The sequence below is a fragment of the Trachypithecus francoisi genome, unplaced genomic scaffold (genome assembly GCF_009764315.1).
Source record: "Trachypithecus francoisi isolate TF-2019V2 unplaced genomic scaffold, Tfra_2.0 Lachesis_group8, whole genome shotgun sequence".
NCBI lineage: Eukaryota > Metazoa > Chordata > Mammalia > Primates > Cercopithecidae > Trachypithecus > Trachypithecus francoisi.
The window spans coordinates 376,463-384,028 of NW_022681473.1; the positions used below are offsets into that span (position 1 = coordinate 376,463).

Here is a 7,566-nt window from a genome sequence, read left to right on the forward strand (position 1 = left end):
GCCCCCTCCTCCCCAGGTGGGTGTGAAATGTCTGCTATGAGCTTGAAGCTTTGAAATTGGGGCAGGGGGTTGGCCGGGCGCGGTGGCTCAAGCCTGTAATCCCAGCACTTTGGGAGGCCGAGACGGGCGGATCACGAGGTCAGGAGATCGAGACCATCCTGGCTAACACGGTGAAACCCCGTCTCTACTAAAAAAATACAAAAAAACTAGCCGGGCGAGGTGGCGGGCGCCTGTAGTCCCAGCTACTTGGGAGGCTGAGGCAGGAGAATGGCGTAAACCCGGGAGGCGGAGCTTGCAGTGAGCTGAGATCTGGCCACTGCACACCAGTCCGGGCCACAGAGCGAGACTCCGCCTCAAAAAAAAAAAAAAAAGAAATTGGGGCAGGGGCCGGGCACAGTGGCCCACACCTATAATGCCAGCACTTTGGGAAGCTGAAGGGGGTGGATCACCTGAGGTCAGGAGTTAGAGACCAGCCTGGCCAACGTGATGGAACCCCAACTCTACTAAAAATACAAAAAATTGGCCAGGCGCGGTGGCTCACACCTGTAATCCCAGCACTTTGGGAGGCTGAGGTGGACGGATTACGAGGTTAGGAGATCGAAACCATCCTGACTAACATGGTGAAACCCTGTCTCTACTAAAAATACAAAAAACCAGGCGTGATGGTGGGCGCCTGTAGTCCCAGCTACTCGGGAGGCTGAGGCAGGAGAATGGCATGAACCCGGGGTGTGTGTGGAGTTTGCAGTGAGCCGAGATCGCGCCACCACATTCCAGCCTGGGAAACAGAGCAAGACTCTGTCTCAATTAAAAAAAAAAAAAAAAAGGCGTGGTGGCAGGCGCCTGTAATCCCAGCTACTTGGGAGGCTGAGGCAGCAGAATCGCTTGAACCTGGGAGGCGGAGCTTGCAGTGAGCCGAGATTGCACCACTGCACTCCAGCCTGGGTGACAGAGCAAGACTCTGTCTCCAAAATAAAAAAAAAAAAAATCGTGTCCACATCCCAGCCCAGCCCCTGCCTGGGCCCTTGGGCTATCACCTCTCCTGGTCCTCAGGGTAAGCCATACAACCCCAACTCCAGGGGCCGTGGTTGGAGTTAGAGAAGAGTGTGGGGGATCCCTACACCTGGGTACAGCCATGGGTGGGATTGGGACAGAGGATGGGGATGCCCTAGGTCAGGGGTGTCCAATATTTTGGCGTCCCTGGGCCACATTGGAAGAATTGTCTTGGGCCACACATGGAATACACTAACAATAGCTGATGAGCTTAAAGAAAAAATCGTAAAAAAAACCTTTGCAATGTTGGCCGGGCACAGTGGCTCATGACTGTAATCCCATCACTTTGGGAGGCCGAGGTGAGTGGATCACGAGGTCAGGAGATCGAGACCATCCTGGCTAACACGGTGAAACCCCATCTCTATTAAAAATACAAAAAATTAGCTGGACATGGTGGCAGGTGCCTGTAGTCCCAGCTACTCAGGAGGCTGAGGCAGGAGAATGGCATGAACCCAGGAGGCAGAGCTTGCAGTGAACCCAAACTGGACCTCTGCACTCCAGCCTGGGTGACCGAGACTCAGTCTCAAAAAAAGAAAAAACCTCACAATGTTTAAGAAAGTTTAGATATGCGTTGGGCTGCATTCAAAGCCACTCCATGGGCCGACAGTTGGACAAGCTTGCCCTAGATCATGGGGTCTTTGTGCTTTGAGAGTGGGCGAGTTTGGGATGGACTCAGCTTTCTCTTGGGTGGCCCTGGATCTGGGTCTGGTGCTGCCCCCTTTCTCTGGAGCAAAGGGAACGAGGAAGTCCTGAACTTGGGCAGGGAAGCCATCCACAGGGCTCCCTAGAGGCCAGGACCACCAGGAGCTCACTGCTGTGCAGGTGCAACTCAGCTTGGTTATTTCCTGCCTGAGGCAGGGAACAGGGAATGCAGGGAGGCCAGGCAGCAGTGGAAGCCTCCAAACGCTGGCGTCAGCAAGCCGGAACCCCCACCTGACCTCACTCTTGTCTGCCCAGCTCACAGCCGCCTGTCCCTGGGAGGTCCTTGGGGGCCTGGACCTGCCTGACCTGTGGCCCCAGATGGAGCTAAGCCCAGGGTCACAAGGGGTGGAGCCTGGAATGCATAGGCCAAGTGAGTTGTGCCTGGGCAGCACGCCTGGGGTCTGAGGGACCTACTCCTCCATCCACAGCCCCCACTCACATTCTGGAGGGATGGTTGTACCTCTGTGACCAGCCCTCCACACCATCTCGCAGGCCAGCAGGGGGCAATGCCAGGTGCCATCCGGAGCCCACCCCCATGTCCTCCCGGGGGTCATGAGCTCTGCCCCACACGCCCCAGCCCCCCAGCGGGAAGCAGGCGTGGAACTGGCAGAGCACGCAACGTGCTGTTCCTTTGTGTTTTCAAGGAACACCTGTTCCTTTTGAGGCCACTGCCCAGGTGCCCGTCCCTGGTCTGCTGCTGCTAGCTCTGACGAAGCTAACCGGCCTTCTTCCCCACCAAGAGGGTGTCCCAGCAGCTGCTGTGTTCTGGGGTGGGGAAGGCGGGGAGCCTTCCTCCTCACTGGCTGTTTCATTTTTTATTTTTTGAGACAGAGTCTCTCTTGCCACTGAGACTGGAGTGCAATGGCGCAATCTTGTCTCGCTGCAACCTCCACCTCCCAGGTTCAAGTGATTCTCTTGCCTCAGTCTTCCAAGTAGCTGGGATTACAGGTGCCCACCACCATGCCCAGCTAATTTTTGTATTTTTAGTAGAGACGGGGTTTCGCCACGTTGCCCAGGCTGGTCTTGAACTCCTGATCTCAAGTGATCGATCACCCGCCTCCGCCTCCTGAAGTGTTGGGATTACGGGCGTGAGCCACCGCGCCCAGCATCTCACTGGCTGTTTCAGGTGAACCAAATCCCATGGCCCCAAAAAGTTGCCAGAATGCTTCAGATCACTCAGCAAACCTTTGAGTTGCTGAAAAGTTTACTTTGAAAACTATATTGTGAACTGTGCCGATGTGAGGAAAGGCTGGCCTCCCTAAAAACATACAGTTCCACAGCAGGGCGGACCCAAGTCCAGCCAATCCCCAGGGGATGCAGGGCAGAGATCCCACCTGGTATAAGTATGGGCAGAAGGCAGAGCCAGGCTGTATCGAGGGGCAGTGCTGGCGCCCTTCTCGCCCAGAGTTCCTACTCATCCCCAGCACAGAAGTGCTCTGTAGGGCCAGCTGAGGACACCCCAGTTCACTGAGCGTGGCCCACAGTAAGTCACCGTCTGGCAGTAAGTCAGCTCTGCAGGTGTGGACCCCAAGGCCACACACAGCCTTTCCCAGGTGCAGGTCCCGCCAAGCCTCAGTACACAGTGGTGACAGGCAACCCTGTCAGGACAGGGAGCTTCCAAAGGCCAGTTGGAGTCCCTGCCAGGCATCCACTAAATCTGCCTCTCTCTCTCCAGCGAGCGAGTGCAGCCCTCAACTCCTGCAGACCTGGGGAGGGGGGACAGGGCCTGTAGGCTCGGACTCGCCCCGGTCCTGATTTTCACAGTAAACTTCAGAAGAAAGCAGGCTCAGCAGACAGGCTGCTGGACGGTCCATGCGCTGATTTCTGCAGTGGCCCCACTGAAGCAGCAGCAACACACAGAAGCACCAAATCCGTCACTCTCTTCCAGTAGGAAGTCCCCAGAGGTGGCCCTCAGGAGGATGGTCCTGTTGGTTCAAGATATGACCACAACACCTGTGCCTGCCCAGGGCCAACTTCGGCTTGGCAACAGGAACTCCGCACACCGGTACCCTGGACACACAAGGAAAAGAAAGTTCCCTCCAAGAGGGTATCTGGCCCAGCCTCAGCCCCAGTAAGCGGAGGGCAGCAAAGCCCCCGAATGATTCCGCTCCCCCAACCCGCCGTCCCTGGTGGCCAGACAGGCACACCCGGTCCACAGGGCACCCCCTCCCCCCAGTGTCCAGCTGCCCTCGCGTCCCCGTGTGGCCGGTCGCCTGCCCGCCAGACCCGGATCACGGGGCCAGGAGGGTCGCGCTGCCCAGGCACAGATCAGCCGCTGTCACACGCACAGTGGGTCTGGGGCAGCGCAGTGTGCGGTGGGCAGGGGCTGCCCTGCGCCCGGAGGGACTGCCGGGTGGGCGGGCGGAGGGATCGACCCCACACCCGTCCCCTCCAACTTGGGCGTCCGAGCCCCGCCGCCCCTGCCCAGCCCGATCCCCCGCAGCCCCCGCGGGAGGGCGGCCCCTGAGGGGCGCCCCGCCCGCTAACCTGGGATCCCTCGCGCGTCACCTGCGACCCCGGCGCGGGGTCGTCGCCGGCTCTCGGCCCAACTTCAGCTGCGGCCGCGGGAACCCTCGCGCCCCCTGCCCGCCCCGGGCCCAGCCGCCCCACGCCCAGCCCCGTATGCAAATGACCTGGTCCCGTAGCCAATGGTCGGCCGAGCCTGGCCCGCCCTACCGCAACGCAGCCAGTGGGCGCGAGGGGGATTCGCGACGCCCCGCCCACCGCCGCGCGGCCCTTCGCGGGCGAGGCTGGCGCGTTCTTTTCTGCACGTCGGCCCGGGGAGGGGCGGCACCTGCCGGGCGGGGCCTGCGGGGCGCCAGCTGCGAGGGCGCGGCGGGGCCAGGGCGCGTCCCCCAGCCTGGCGGATGGTACGGCCCGAGGTGGTCCTCCTCCCGCCTCGCGGTGGTACGGCCCGGGCTCGCGGGGCTTCCGGGCTGGGCGTAGGGCACAGCCTGGAGCCGGGTTCCCCGCCCGCGGTTGTGTGTGGGGCTGTAGGGCCGGCTGGGAGCTGCCCCTCTCCCAGCGGCGCGGTGGTACGACCCGGCCGCCTCCATGCCCCGCACTCGCGTCCCGCGGGCCGCCTCCCCCCGACCCCGCTGGGTGCCCGGCTCACGTATCCCGGGCTGTGACCCGGGAGGGGCCTGCGCGAGCCCGGACACGGCGTCCTCGGGACGCACGCGCCATCCCCTGGGCGACCTGGGGCCCCCATACTAGGCCCGGGACCGTCCGGCTGGCGAGGAGGGGGCTCTGGCTCTGCCTGGTTTGCCTGGTGACCCCCACGGGACGCCCTTGGGGACTCTGGGTCCCTCCTGCGCGCTCTGTCTCCGCGGAAGCCTCTGGAGCCTGGAGGGGGTGCTGCACGGGGCTCGGGGGTCCTTGCAGCCCCGTGCCGGTCTTTTGCGGGGATGAGGCGAGAGTAGCCTGTCTGTGCCCTGAAAAGGTGTAAAATCGAAGGAGCCTTGACGGTTTGACCTTCGTTAGGACGCGCAGGGCCAGCTTCAGACCTGGAAGTATCGGACTCTGGGGTGAGGCCCCAAAGTGGCAGCCAAGGGAGATTTGGCCGCTGGTCCCCCTTGGCACTGTCACCCTGGTCCTCCGCCCCGGGCCGCCCCCCCTCGGCTCCCTGGCCCTAAACTTAACGCTCTGCTCTTTGTCCTCCTCCGGCCCCGTGACCTCCCTGCATTGGCATCCGCGCAGGCCTAGGCCGCAGCCTGCTCGCTGCCCCAACCCCAGTCCCGTTGGAGAAGTGCTGGGGCCCCAGGGAGGCTCTGACCCAGCCCATGTCCTCAGGGGCTTGAAGGCTGGGGACATAAATTCAGGTGCAGAGTCTGGGGTGACTGAGACATAATCAGCAAGACATGACCAAGGTCTTTCTGACCCTTTGACCCCTGGCCCCCAATAGAACCCAGTGTCTCCTTGCACCTCTGGCCGCCTGTGGATGGGGAAGTGCCCAGAGGAGCCTGGAGCCACTCTGTTCTATTGGGGGTCAGAGGTCAGCAAGATCTCGGTCGTGTGGGTCGTGAAGGAGCCCCTAAGAGTCAGTGGGAGCCCTGAGAAGGCCCATGTCTTCATGGCAGGGCAGAAGCTCCCAGGGCAGTCAGACTAGGGGACAAGAAGGGGCAAGAGGACAGGGCAGCTCTGCGTTCCTGTCGTGCCCTGCCGACGTGAACCCACTTCTGCCCGCAGTCCTGCCAATTTCACAGGCACCTTTTTTCACCATCTGTAGTGAGTGGGATGGTGCCCCCCAAAAAAGAGGATATATCCACATCCTAATACCCAGGCCTCCCAAATGTGCCCTCACTGGGAGAAAGCGTCTTTGCAGATGTCATTAAGGGAAGCATCTTGAAACGAGATCATCCTGGACTACCTGGGTGGGTCCTAAATCCAATGATCAGTGTGCTTAGAAGAGGGAAAACAGCCTGGGCGCAGTGGCTCAAGCCTGTAATCCCAGCACTCTGGGAGGCTGAGGTGGGCAGATCACCTGAGGTCAAGAGTTTGAGACCAGCCTGGCCAGCATAGTGAAACCCCATCTCTGCTAAAAATACCAAAAAATTAGCCAGGCGTGGTGGTGTGCGCTTGTAATCCCAGCTATTTGGGAGGCTGAGGCAGGAGAATCGCTGGAACCCGGGAGGCTGGCAGTGAGCTGAGATCACGCCACTGCACTCCAGCTTAGGCAACAGAGTAAGACTCTGTCTCAAACAAACAAACAAAAAACAGAAAAAGAGAGAAGGCTGGGTGTGGTGGCTCACGCTTGTAATCCCAGCACTTTGGGAGGCCAAGACGGGTGGATCACCTGAGATCACGAGTTCAAGACCAGCCTGATCAACATGGAGAAACCCTGTCTCTACTAAAAATACAAAATTAGCTGGCTGTGGTGGTGCATGCCTGTAATCCCAGCTACTTGGGAAGCTGAGACAGGAGAATCGCTTGAACCTGGGAGGCGGAGTTTGTGGTGAGCCGAGATTGTGCCATTGCACTCTAGCCTGGGCAACAGAACAAGACTCCATCACAAAAAAAAAAAAAAAAGAAAGGCCGGGCACAGTGGCTCACGTCTGTAATCCCAGCATTTTGGGAGGCCGACGTGGGTGGATCACGAGGTCAGGAGATCGAGACCATCCTGGCTAACACGGTGAAACCCCGTCTCTACTAAAAATACAAAAAAATTAGCCGGGCGTGGTGGCGGGTGCCTGTAGTCCTAGCTACTCAGGAGGCTGAGGTGGGAGAATGGTGTGAACCCAGGAGGCGGAGCTTGCAGTGAGCCGAGATGGTGCCACTGCACTTCAGCCTGGGTGACAGAGTGAGACTCTGTCTCAAAAAAAGGAAAAAGAGAGAGAGAGAAAGAGACACAGACACAGAGGGAGGCCATACGAAGTTATAGCCAAGGAACACCTGGAGATGAAGGACCTCCCCAGATCCTCAGCAGGGAGTAGGGCCCTGCCAGCCTGGATCTCAGACTTCTGGCTTCTAGCCAAGGAACACCTGGAGAGGAAGGACCTCCCCAGATCCTCAGCAGGGAGTAGGGCCCTGCCAGCCTGGATCTCAGACTTCTGGCTTCCAGACTGAGAGAATGCCTTTCTGTTGTCTAAGGCCCCTGGTTTGTGGCCGTTTGATATGGCAGCCCTGGGACACATAGACATCTGCCTCCACTAGATACAAAATGCAGCCCTGCCCATCCCTCCCCCAACTCTGAGAGGTTTGACTCTTTGTTCTCACCCCACCCACCTCCTCCAGCCACCCCTGCCCCCGCCTCCCCCAGGCATCCACCTGGCTCTGGGTCCTCCTGTTGCGGGGGGTGGGATGGGTCTTGGCAGG

General features: G+C 59.9%; 1 long non-coding RNA gene across 1 annotated transcript; it reads right to left on the reverse strand.

Annotated features, from left to right (window-relative positions):
* Positions 1-1,595: 1,595 nt before the first annotated feature.
* Positions 1,596-4,376, reverse strand: LOC117080818. The gene is made up of 2 exons (XR_004435966.1): positions 4,261-4,376; positions 1,596-3,762 (listed from the first exon to the last, which is right to left on the reverse strand). It is a non-coding gene; the product is annotated as an uncharacterized LOC117080818 (long non-coding RNA).
* Positions 4,377-7,566: the final 3,190 nt, after the last annotated feature.